Source organism: Rhinolophus sinicus, linkage group LG11, assembly GCF_036562045.2.
Source record: "Rhinolophus sinicus isolate RSC01 linkage group LG11, ASM3656204v1, whole genome shotgun sequence".
Lineage (NCBI taxonomy): Eukaryota > Metazoa > Chordata > Mammalia > Chiroptera > Rhinolophidae > Rhinolophus > Rhinolophus sinicus.
The window spans coordinates 76,805,980-76,819,755 of NC_133760.1; the positions used below are offsets into that span (position 1 = coordinate 76,805,980).

At 34.0% G+C, this 13,776-nt stretch overlaps 1 protein-coding gene across 3 annotated transcripts in view; it reads left to right on the forward strand.

Annotated features, from left to right (window-relative positions):
• Positions 1–13,776, forward strand: part of TFEC (transcription factor EC) — a 191,632-nt gene that overhangs the window by 104,365 nt on the left and 73,491 nt on the right. The window contains exon 1 of one of the 3 annotated variants that reach the window (XM_019743199.2): positions 11,568–11,708. The exons of the other annotated variants lie outside the window; for them this stretch is intronic. The gene's annotated coding sequence lies outside the window, so the exon portion shown is untranslated. Of the gene's footprint in view, positions 1–11,567; positions 11,709–13,776 lie in introns of those variants that run through there. 3 annotated transcript variants of the gene reach the window in all.

Sequence of the window (13,776 nt, forward strand, 5' to 3'; positions counted from 1 at the left end):
TTATAGCACCCTGCAGAGTTTTCTTTCATAGCATTACTATTTCCGCCCATACAGTCTACTTTATTAACCAAAGAGCTCAATAGTGGTTGATTCATTAAATGATCCCATGTAGACTGAATATGCATAAGAAGTTGACCTTGGATTTGTTAGTATCTGAGAGAACCCATTGGTGAGCTCCCATGACATTTCTTATTTGCAGCATCTCAAATGGTCACACTCCATTAAATAATAAGACATGCATTTTCATGTGGGTTTCCTTTCATCTATTGTTTGCAGGTAAAACTATGTTTTTAAATATGTTTAACTATGTTTTCTTGTTCATTTAGAGCAAGGAATGGTTGATTTTTAACATATTTTGATAAATGTAAATAGGTATCTCAAATTTGATCATAACTTGCTTAACAAGATTTACTAGATAAGATCTCCTTATTTTTACTTAAACTCCTATGTGCTATTACTGAGTTTTTAAAATAATTTTTCATTGTTCAATGACAGTTGATATATAATATTATATTAGTTTCAGTTGTATAACATAGTGATTAAACATTTATATAACTTATGAAGTGATCACCTCGATAAATTTAGTATCCATCTGACACCGTATAGAGTCATTATGACATTATTGACTACATAAACTATGCTATACTTTACATCCCCTTGGCTATTTTGTAACTACCAATTTGTAGTTCTTAATCCCTTCCCATCCTCCAACCCCCCTCTCATCTGGCAACCATCAAAATGTTCTCTGTATCTATGAGTTTGTTTGTTAGCTTATTCTGTTTTTTGTGGGTTTTTTTTTTTTGGATTTCACATGTAAGTGAAATTATGATATTTGTTTTCTCTGACTTATTTCACTTAGAATAATGCCTTCTAGGTTGATCTATGTTGTTGCATGTGGTAAGATTTTATTCTTTTTATGACCAAGTAATATTCCATTGTATGTACCACTTCTTTATCCATTCATATATTGATGGACATGTAGATGGTTTTCATATCTTGGCTATTGTAAATTATGCTGCAATGAATATATGGTTACATGTGTCTTTTCAAAGTAGTGTTTTTTTGTGTTTCTTCAGATAAATATCCAGAAGTGGAATTACTGGGTCCTTCTTTTTCTCTTGTTATAGCCTTTATTTTAAAATTTATTTTGTCTGGTGTAAGTATTGCTTCTTCAGGTTTTTTTTTTTCATTTTTATGAAATATCTTTTTCCATCACTTTACTTTCAGTTCGTGTATGTCTTTCAATTTGAAATGAGTCTCTTGTACATAGCATATGGAAGGGTTTTATTTTCTTATCCATTCAGCTGCCCTATCTTTTGATTGGTACATTAATTTGTTTATATTTATATTTAAAGGAACTGTTGATAGATATATAGTTATTGCCATTTTGTTATTCATATTTTTAAATTTTTTTTTAATCTTAAAGAAGTTACCTTAACATTCCTTATAGTACCGGTTTGGTGGTTATAACCTCCTTTAGCTTTTTCTTGTCTGGAAAGCTCTTTATCTGTCCTCTGATTCTAAATGATAGCTTTGCTGGGTAGAGTAATCTTGGTTGTAGGTCCTTTCTTTTCATTACTTTCAACATTCTGTGCCAATCACTTCTGGCCTGCACAGTTCCTGTTGAGAAATCAGCTGGCAGTCTTATGGCCGCTCCCTTGTAGGTAACTAACTGCATTTCTCTTGCTGCTCTTAAGATTCTTTCTTTGTCTTTAACCCTTTGGCATTTCAATTATGATGTGTCTTGGTGTGGGCCTCTTTGGGTTCATCTTGTTTGGTTCATCTTGTCTGCACTTCCTGGGCTTGTATGTCTATTTTCTTCACCAGCTTAGGAAATTTTTCTGCCATTATTTCTTCAAATAGGTTTTCAATTTCCTGCTTTCTCTCTTCTCCTTCTTGTACCCCCATGATGTGAATGTTGGTACACCTGATGTTGTCCCAGATGCCCCTTAAAGTATGCTCATTTTTATTTTTTTATTTTTTTCTTTTTGCTGTTCTTTTGCTGTTCAGGTGTCTTCTGTTATTTTATCTTCTAAATTGCTGATTCGATTTTCTGCTTCATCTAATCTACTGTTGATTCCCTCTAACATATTCTTCATTTCAGTTATTGTAGTCTTTATTTCTGACTGGTTCTTTTTTATGGTTTCTCTCTCCATTTTTCTGTTTCCTATCTCTTTGTTGAAGTTCTCCCTGCAATCAATGAGCATCTTTATAACCAGTGTTTTGAATTCTGCATCTGGTAGATTGCTTGTCTTCATGTTGTTTAGAGCTTTTTCTGGAGCTTTGTTCTCTTCTTTCCCTTCGGACATTTTTTGGTCTCCTCATTTTGGCTGCCTCCCTGTGTTTATTTCTATGTATTAGGTAGGGCTGCTATGCCTCCCAGTCTAGGTAGAATGTAGTAGATGTCCTGTGGGGTCTAGTGGCACAGTCACCCTGGTTCACTAGGCCAGTGTTCCAGATGTGTCCTTTGTGTGGGTGCCCTCCTGTTATAGTTGAGCCTTGAATTCTGGTGGCATCTCAGTGGGGGGATTGACCCTCAGTCTGATTAGTTGTGAGGACTGGTTGTGACTACAGTGGAAGAACTCTTGTGCAGGGGCTGACCCTACAGAGAAGGATTTTCTTTAGTGGGGCTCTGGTGCCTTCCCAATCTTCCCTTTAGATGTGTTATTTGTGGATTTTGTTGGGTGGTGCTCTGGTGTGGTCTGAAGCTGGGCATCCAGGTTTATTGGTTCTGGGGCCCCTTGGGAGGGGCTTTGTTGCAGGCCATGTCCAGCCACTGCTTGTGCTATGCCAGGGGCCACTTGCTATGAGCTACCAAGTGATCTGCAGATGATTGCCCCTTGTGCTGAGGTTGGAAGTACCTGGGAAAGGCTAAGCTACAAACTGAGACTGGTAGCTGCTATTTCCAGGCTTGGACCTACTTAGCAATGGGACATGCCAAGGCCAGATGCTATTTGTTTCAGTTTTGTGAACATTTGAGAGATTTTTGTAAAGTCCGCAGCATTAGCCAAGACAGGCCATTTGTATGGAAAAGCCACTGAAAGCAGCTTGAGCGGATTCACAAGTTGGGAGGGAATCTCAGGGAATCACCAGGGTGGGGCAAATAGTGTTAGTCAGATATGGCATCCGCTATGCATGCAGGCTGGGTTGGGGGAGGGCCCAGTAAAGGAACAGTGTCCTCTGCAGCACCTCTGTCCAGGAGAAGGCCATGCCCTCAGCTCTCACCCTGAAACCAGACAACTCAGCTCTTCCCATATGTCCCCAATGTCCCCTCACTCCCTGCCCCAGTGCTGAAACTCAGAGCGGGTGAGTCCATCAACAAGTAAGTCTGTGTGCAGTCCCTTTAAGAGGAGCACCTGAGATTCCAGCCATCCTGTCTCACTCCTCCACAGTCTCTGCTGTTTTCACAGCCAGAAGTTATGGGGACTTATCTTTCTGGCACTGAAACCCTACACTGGGGAGCTTGGTGTGGGCCTAGGACCCCTCCCTACTCAGAGAGGACTGCATAACTGAGATATCCCTCCCAATTTTTAATGGCCACATGGTGTGGGACTAGCCTGCTCAGCCTCTGCCCCTCCTACCAGTCTTGCTGTAGCTTCTTCTTTATATCCTTAGTTACAAGACCTCTGCTAAGCTAGCTTTTCTTCATGGCTATTGCTATAATTGTAATTTTGATGTGGTCATGAGAGGAGGTGAGCACAGCATTTACCAACTTCACCAGAAGACTATGACTCAGTTTTAACATTTCATGTTTTAGCCCACCATTTTCTCATAAGAATTTGACGAGGGATTATTTAAATGATTTTTTCCATTCATAAGCTTATTTCTGTCTGTATAACCTTCACTTAAACTGCATATAGTTTTTCAAAACTTTTGATTTTCTGTTTATAGAGTGTGAGACATCTATAATTAATGAAATATTGGTGGATTTTTATTTCTGAATTGTCTTGAGAGAATAATGTTCTCTTCTTCAGAAAAAAGTCCTTCAGAATGAGGTATTCTTATGAAAAATCATTACATCCACATATGTTCATAAGATACACTATTAAATTTAGTAGTCCCATCACATGTAAGCTTCAGATATTGTTGCTTTAATGCATTCCCTCACTACTTTGATAAAAGCCTTAAGATGTTGCCACTAGTTCTTTGATGATTTCCTCTGATGTTACAGTACCTTTCTTTTTTCTCCAAAAAATCTGTTTTGCATAAACATGAGAAGTCAAGGCAGTTTGAGTTAATGAGTAAAAAGATTCAAGTTTTAGCAACAAAAGTACATATATTTGTGATCAGTTCTCTCACATATTATAGTCCTTCTCTTAATGTAAGGAAAGGTTTTTCCGATATCTGCAAAATATAAATCATTAGCTTTAAAAGAAGCCCAAATATGAGTATGTTATTCACGTTTATAATTTTGAGGTTTATATAGCTATTTCCCCATTAAATCAATGAGATTTATTGATGGAATTTGGAAGGAGGAGCATCATATTGACCTAGATATTGACTTATTCTTATTAATTTCCCCATCATCCCTGCTTGATGTCTGAATGAGTTTTGCATTCTGTTGAATTTAGGAATGGATATATACGTATATCCATTCCTAAATTCAACAGAATGCAAAAATAAAGCCATATATAAAGCTAATGATTTATATGTATATATATATTATATATATCCAGAGCTCAGCTCTGCCTGCTTTGTGTTGAAATGAGACAATGAAGTATAGTTCTCTCTCTCTCTCTCTCTCTCTCTCTCTCTCTCTATATATATATATATATATATATATATATATATATATAATTTTAGCTTCCAAATTTTTGTGGCGATTACATTGAATAAAAACCCATTATGGATTATTTATTATGTCCTTATTTAGGTCCTACATTCCTGTAAGGATGAATTATTAGCAAATAATTAATAAACTTAAGTTTGTCTATTTTAACGTGAAGTTCTGCTTTCAGCTATAGTTAATAGTATCGTATTGCATACTTGAAATTTGCCAAAAGTAGATCTTAAGTGTCTTCACCATAAAATAAAGAGTTAACTATGTAAGGTGAAGTATGTGTTAATTATCTAGATTATGGTAATCATTTCACAATGCATACATCTATCAAATCATTATGCTGTATACTTTAAATATATACAATTATATTTGTCAGTTATTCCTCAATAAGGCTGGAAAAAGTACAATAAACACTCTCCATTTTCAGAATAAATTAATACTAGCCAAACAATTCCAAACTTACTTGTGATACGGGTAGTCTCTATCTCATATTACTTCTCTTTTTATCAATGTCTACATTGTGACTTTCTCTGAGCCTGTCTAACCCATTTAGTTCTTTCCTCTTCATATACAATACAATCCTTCCACTGTGTGTATATATATCCAAACATGTTATTCTGTGGTCTATTCTAGACAAGAATGGCATTCGACTAGCTCTCAGTGGTACCTGTGGGATTTCATTTATCTCATTGTGTTAATATGTCATTTTCACTTTGCTACCTATATTCTGTGAATTGCTAAGATAGACATCTAAAATCTGACTATTTGGTCTGACATTTTACCCTGTATTTTCCTTTCTTTAAAATTAAGGTTACTAAGCACCACTTTCCCTATTGTTTCTTCCTTGTCACACCTGGTGTGTTTCTCTAATACCATATTTATAGCTTTATAGCGCTTGCCAGCAGAAAGTGAACAGTCATAGGTGTGCATATTTTGTTGGAGATGCATCTCTTGCCCCTTGTTTTGGAAGCTGGCAGATCATCAGCCTGTTCCTGGAGGAGTTAGAGTCACCAATAGTCATATTATTTGTGTGTGTGTGTGTGTTCTCTTTGTTTAAGAGTTGTCATTCACAACAGGGAGAGCATGACAGAGAGCATAGGACTCGTGAAATCCTTCGGTCTTTCAAAGCTCAGCTTTGCCTGCTTTGAGTTGAAACGAGACAATGAAATATAGTTTTCTACATGATTAGCAAGATCTACACACAGAGAAAAGAATGACCTCTGAGCACACCATTACTTGTCATAGATTGTCAGATATACCAACTTGGTCACTGCCACTTACCAGCTCTCTTTTTTTCTTTTCAACATAGGAAATTTTCAAGGGGTTGAATTTTCCAGTCTTTCAGCTTTATAATTTTTGAAGTATGTTACCTTTAAAAAAAATCAGTGCATTTCATGAGGTATGCAAGTGAAAGCACCTAACACATCTTCTGGCACGTAATACACATGCCCTAAATTACTTGATTCTAGAGCTGATATGTAAATAGAATTGTGCTTATACTTTATAATAGTTGGCTTTCTCTAGCATTTCTTTCTTTTTTCCCTTTTATGTCTTCCTTCTTTTTCCTCATTAGTTGATAACATACTGAAAAGGAAACATTACTGTATGGAAAATGTAATACTTACAAATGTTATGTTGAAAGATAAGGCAACTCACAAAGTATACACCCAATGTAATCAGAATGTTTACATGCTAGTCTAGACACACCCAGTTATTTACATTTTTGGGAAATATTTCAGTTAGCAGATTTAACAGATTCTTCTCATTTCAGTGTCATGACAGGAGATAGGTAATCAAGCAACATGAACTAAGTATACTGGGAAATTCAGTATTACCATTTCCTTGAGGGAAACCTCCATCTACTAAGAATGTATTCCATTTTAAATTTCCTAAGACATGGCAGTGTGAGAGTATATATATATATATATATATATATATATATATATATATACACACACATATATATATATATATATATATGACTGCGTGTGTGCGCGTGTGTGTGTGTGTTTTAAATTAGGAAATGAGAATAAATCATGTTGGCTACTTCCTAAGATACTATCAATTAAAAAAAGAATATTGTTGCCAATGCATTAATTTTCTTGAGATTTGTTAAGACCTTTATTGAAGCCTTCTGAGCCTTTTATTTTCCTTTGTTTAATTGCCACACCATGAAGTACCTACTACCAAAGTGATTTTAGACACTGCTACATTTCTTGTCACCAAGAGTATGAGTTATCCACAAGAGAACATTTAAACCTTGCTTTACTCTACTCATTTTGTTGAGGTCACATTTAGATTTTGTTAGAGGATTGCCTATTACATTCTATCTTACATGAGAAATAAGAAAATCTTAGCCCCTTTGTCCTCCTCCTTCTACTTCTTATTTCACTTCATCAAAATGTAGCTTTATCAACTAAAAATAATAAAATATTATTAGTTTAAAAAAGTGCACATTGATGGTTCTTTTGTATGCATGGACTTTTTTAACCTCTAATGGAGTGAAAATAACTTAAACGGAAACAGGGAAAATATTTCTACATATTTCTTTATTATATATCTATGATCTTATTACCCTTTCCAGATTTTCTTTCTATAAAAATAATTGTACTATTATAATTTCCTCAGGAAAACTTTGCTTGTAACAAAATTTGAATTTGTGAAATATCTCTCATATTTTTATGTTCCTCTGAAAGATGACAATTTCCACCTTGCAGATAAATTCTGGAAGGTGTTTTTGTTATAGATCTTAAAAATGAAAACCACAATGCTGATAAACACATATACTTTTACATAGAGTTTTTCTTCTAGTTTATTTCTTGTCTCCCCAAATCATGGTAATCAAAATTATCATCTTGAACTATCTGTCTACCCGTTCCCTCTCTTATTCTTGTGCCTACACGCTCTTCTTATTTATATTTATAGTAAAATGGTTGAATAAAGCTCATAGCTTATTAATGGATGGACTGATTTTGTTTTTTAGGTGACATTATAGAAGAATTAATCTTTACTAAAAGTTGAACACTAAATGCTGTTGGGAGACTTATGCTCATTGGTCTTAATAACAAATATCCAAGTTCTCTCTTCTCAACACATAGTCAGATTGCAGGTTAATTTCTTTTGAAGTAGGCATGGTCATTGACAGCTTTGGCCAATGAATGATGGACAGAAGGGATGAGTGTCACTTCTTGCAGAAGCTTTAAGTACTTGCACATAATTCTCCATATTGTGTTTCTTTGAAAGCATATATGGAGATGGAACCTCTCGATACTGAGTCCTTGAGTAACTACGTGGAGCAGAGCTCCCCCACTAATCTTCACTGGACATGTACAGTATGAAATAACACTTTGTTTTTAATACTCTGTGTTTTTTTCGGAGTTGTTTGTTATGCCAGCATATCCTATCCTCCCCTGTCTGACAGAGAGCACTGTACAGTTTTGGCAGGCTGTAGAAGACTTGTCATTTTTTTAATCTCCAAGAGAGCTACAGTGTCAATCACGGGAGATGCCATCTCATTTGGAGCCTCCTAACATTACAAAGGAAGAAGCTTTATACTTTTATATATGTTATGGATAACACATCGTCTAGTCAGAGTATAGCAGTGCTCAGATTAGATGGCAGTCTCCATGGAATATTTTTGATTTCTGGAATTTTATATATAATAATCCCTTCCCAATTTTAAATATATCTTCCCTCCTTTACCTTAAGGATTTGTTACCTTCCAAATGCAAATGCTTGTGGGAGGGAGAATATTTTATGTCTCATCAGTCATTTATACCTCAGTGAATAAAATGTGTAATGAATTAATTATAGAGTTTTATAAAAATAGTTTTAGATAGTGGCAAAGTGGGGAGATGATATGGCATCATGGCACCTGTCTGGCAAAAGGGAAAAGGACAGACATAGAGATTGCATGTTTAAGACAAATTTTGCCTGCTTCATAATTTTCAGAAGGGCTGACTCTTTGTGGAATACTCCAGTGTATGCCACGATTAAACACAAGCTCTAGGGACATCTTAAAACCCTTAGCATCATAGAAGAATTAAATTATATTAATGCCCTTAAGGTTTCTAGAGACTCTTTGTTCTTCAAAAGTGAGTTGTTGGGGACAAACTTAGGAAAGTCATTTGATTCTCGTGATTGAACTTACCCATTTCACACAGAGCAATGATAAGTCCAGGCACTGTTGCTAACATGGATGGATTAATGAGTTGATGTTTCTGAAGTTCACTGAGGTAGACAAAGAGCATTTTGGAAGTTAAAAAGCACTACTATTGCAGCTGTATAGTGTTGTGAACATTTTACATGTGTTCCACAGCCCTTGTGCCTGATGTGCTCTTGTTAAGGACATGATAACTTAAATAGAATAAAAGAAGCGCAGTTTTAAAATACATTTTTAAAATTTACAAATATTATACTTGCTCATGGGCTAGTGAAATGGTAGGAATCTAGATAAGTTTTAATGTTAGTGTTTTAGTGGAATGAACTCCTGTATGTTAGGTGCTCTTAAATGATACTTGAATTCAAGATCAGATTTGACATTTAGGGTTCATCTTAGAGTACTATTCAGGCAAAGTCTGGAGTTAATCATGTAAAAACAGGGCACATTCACTTTCTAACTTCTGCACTTCCCCAAACTAGTAATGAAATCTGACTTTAGAATAATTGATATCAATTATTTGCTGATATCAATTATTTGCCAAATGACTTTATTGTAATATTAACTTCTCTAAAAGTACAACTCATATTCATGAGTGACATACAAATTCCAGATCTATATATTCACATTTATTTGTTTGTTTTCTCTAGTAATACTGATCTTGGACTTGCTTTCCAAACTTCTTAGAAGAGATAAAACTTTTCCTTTTATTTATTTGATTTCTTTAAGGAAAAGCTAGGTTTCTTCGGTGTTTAACAGATTGGATGTTTTTCATAAAATTAGATGTTTTTCATAAATTAGTGATTGTCTTTAGCTCAGCTACCGTTGGTAAGGTTACAGGTGTCCTCATGAACATAAAGACTCTCACATCCCATGTGTGGTGTGTAGAATCAATTACGATTAAAAGATTTGTAACAATAACCTTTTGTCTTTGAGACTGCTGTAAAAACAATCTGAATAACAACAAATACATTGTTTTTCTTTTCTGAAGGGCTAATATTCTGACTTCTAGTCTGCTTTTTACTTATTTGCAGAACTACTTTCTGAGTCCATTTCCAAAGATGCATTAGCTGCTACTTGGCAAGTAGCATTTCTTTTCCTGTTTCATCTGTTAATATTTTTTAACTTAAACGTTTTTTAACTTAGACATTACCTATTGTTAATTGATTACCTCAGTGTCCCAAAATACGTTTAACTTTAGAAACCAACAAGCTCTACTTCCATGGCATTTCTCATTTGGATATTCTATTTCCTCCAAAAATCACATGTAAGAAAATAATCCTTTTATTCCCCACATCATATTTTTTTTTGTTATTTCATACATTACCCTATTAGATTACTGCTTTCCTGCCTTTAGCTAATTTAAACCATGGGTAATTTATCTTCCAAAATCTATTAGATTTTAATCTTCGCGAGGGTATTCACAATAACTGTTTGTATCCCAGGGCCTGATCCACAGTAGACAGATATTCAATAGAAGCTTATTAATAAATGAATGAATGAATGAATGAATGAATGAATGTGGTGTTAGTTTTGGAGGAGGGGTTAATATGAAGTTAAGGCTTAGTATTTAATACACACTGTCTACTGCGTGAGGGGATCAATCCTGAGTCCTTGGAGTAGATGCTGCTGGTGTTCTGTCTGTACTTCCATGTCCCCGTCACCATTTCAGTGAATGAGAGCTTGTCTTCAGTGGAAGTTTTGTCAGAGGGCTGCCCTCAGCATGACAGAATCCACTGCTCATGTGTAACTTGAGCAGGAGTCATGATGTTTTCCAACAGAAAGGCAAGAGAAATGTGAATGTAACCTATGCATTAACATGAACACTTTGCTTCATATATATTGTTTTGGTAAAATAAGAAAACATATAGGTAAAATAAGCAAATGGTGTAACTGTTATAGAATGAATGCAATTTTTCACAGCACAAATTATAGTACAGGCAAAGCTGTATCTTTAGATTTTTTAAGTTCATGAAGATAACTACGTAATATATAAAATGAGACCCCTTTAGAAATTCCATTTATAAAGGCCGTGAGTGAATAGTGCTTAAAAATACAGATCAAAGTGGTTATGAAAAACAATACAAAGTAGAAATCTTATAAGCTGAATTGCATGTCTTCCATCTACATGGACAAGATAAATATTATCCTGGAGCCACACTGAAAATAAAATTACATGTAAGGAAAATGTGATTACATGAAATATGGGAAATTTGATGGCTTAGGTAAAAACTCAAAATCTGGTAAACTCTATACAAAACTGCAATTCTTAACTGAAAATTGGTGCAAGTCAGTTTGTTGAAGAAATGTTAACTGTGGGACTTAACATGCTGCAATCAATGTGGGATCTTAGTACATTTTGATAACAGCCATATACTGCTTGTGTATATTGTGGGAAGAAATGTTAATTATGGGGCAATCATGGGATAAATGAGAGATTTTACTGTGCTGGAGTGGTTTTGTTAGAGTGCTGTTTCTCAAATTGATAGCATATTTCAGATAAAGAAAGGAAGTTCCCTTGCTTGAAACTGCTGTGTCATTTCTTCTTCCTTAACTGAAATTCCAACCAAGTTTCAGGAAATGCCCTAATGAGCCACTTCTCTTTTCTCTTTCTTCAGCTAAGTGGATTCCAAACAGCCCAAATTATTCACTATCTGATCGTGTACTTTGGTTGTCTCTTTTGGCATGGTGCTTATATTATGGGAAGAGGGATTATAATTTGGTGCTGTTTGTAGAGGTGATAACACTGATAGAATCCAATCCTTGCTGGTAGGTAACTAAACTGCCAGGTTAATTTTCTGTATTTTAAACAAATTCTGAAGATGAGTCTAATTAATACCTATTTTACTTTGATATGTGTAGCTTGCTTATAAGTATGGTTTCATTTTGCATGATCATTAGGTATCAAGATATTAGAATAGTCAAGATGTGATTTGCTGTAATTTGGGTAAAATATATCTGAAACTCTATTAATGTCTTATTTTAATGAAGGTGGAGAAATCACTGTTTTAGTTCATGATAACGAAAGCGATTTCTTCTTCCAGTTTAATATTCTTAGATATTTACTAAATTGGAACATGATTTAACATTTTATTGCATCTTATATGTTATTTTTTGAGTAAATGTTAATTTCTGTTTACATTTTAGCCATATATATTTCATTGGCTTTTAAATGTAGAAAAATATGAGTACTGTTCATAGAAGAAATAACATATGTTATTTTTTAACATATGTTTAGCATATGTTATTTTTCCAGGATTACATTTTTTTTTTTTTTAAATGAAGATTTGGATCCAGAAATTTTGTGTAGGAGATGTCAGGTATCCCAAAGCAGTAATTTTTTGTAGTAGTAGTTTTCAACTATAATAATTAGAGTTGGAGTAGGGGCTTGAAGATTATGTATATATCTGTGCATCTACTATGCACACATATACGTGCATAATATAAATATATATATAATATATATTTATTTATTTACATGGATTATAATCTCATACTTTCAATACTGTCTTAAAATGTTTCATTCAAATAGACGTTTTGAAAAACAATAAACCTGAGGTAATATTTAACTCATTTCATGAAATTTATTAGTAACTTATTTACTGAAAACTGCACTTAATATTAAGAGACATTAAAATAACTTTCACAATTCTTCCCTGTACAGAGACTGTATCAACAAAGCAAAATGAAACAGAATGTAGAGTTCATTTCAATATTACTCAGACAATTCTGCTTCATTTCTGTTTTAGATGAATTTGAAGATAGATTTATACTTTTGAGTAGCTTTTGAATTAGTGGTAAATCTTTTACTTTTTTTGGTAGAAGCTATCTTAAAGAAGCCAAATTTTGTGATCTCTATTTGCAGACTTAAAATAATCTTTTTTTAAATCTATAAGATAAATTATATATAATTTTCATGTTGTCTATTTCTTTGGTTTTAATTACTATACTTTAAAATTTTCTGTTTCAATCCAAAGCAGTAGAATAGTTCAATGTACGAGTAAATTTTGTTGAAGTGAAACTTGGAGTTGACGTCAAAAAATGAAACAAGCTGAAAAATGTTTCTTAAAAGTCAGCGTAATTTTAATGACTGTGGCACAATAGTTTCTAATAAGTTCTTGATAGCCAAAATAATTATGAGGCATTTAAATATTATGCAAGTTTCTAGCGTAAGTGAAATATTCAGAAATGGTTATAATTAACACAGTGGAAGTAGAAAATAATTTTGAAAACAGTGGTTTGAAAGGAGAAACTGAAAAAAACTACAGCAGTTTTAAATGAACTAATGAAATATGATTAAAAGGGAATAATGATGGATATGAATAAAATAATAAACATATTATTATACATGTGGTAATGCAATAATTCAATTTAAATCAATGTACAAATAAAATGACCTGAAATCAGCTGGACATATCAGACTGTTCATAGAGGTAAGTTTAATTAATTCTTATAGTAAAAAATATTAGATTCAGCAAGGGAGTGATAGCAGATCCAGAAAGGTAATGTTTACAAATAGCAGATTGCAAATTTTATTCTATTTGGCAAAACAAAACAAATGTATAGTGTGAAATATAGTTCCTGTGCAGTTTTAGAAAGTATGCTTATATAGAAAGAAGCGTCTCTGAGGCATAGAGCAGAGGCTGCATGAGGAGAGCAGGGAGAATCACAAGTCTTGTAACAGGAGTCTTGTAGAAAAAATGACTAACAAGAAACTAATGTATAGAAATATTCCTTATTTTATAGAGTTGTGAATTATCAGCCAGTCAAGCAATCTGTGGGATGGGGTGCAGGTGTTGGGAGATATATCAACATTTGGCAGATGTTTCTTTACCTA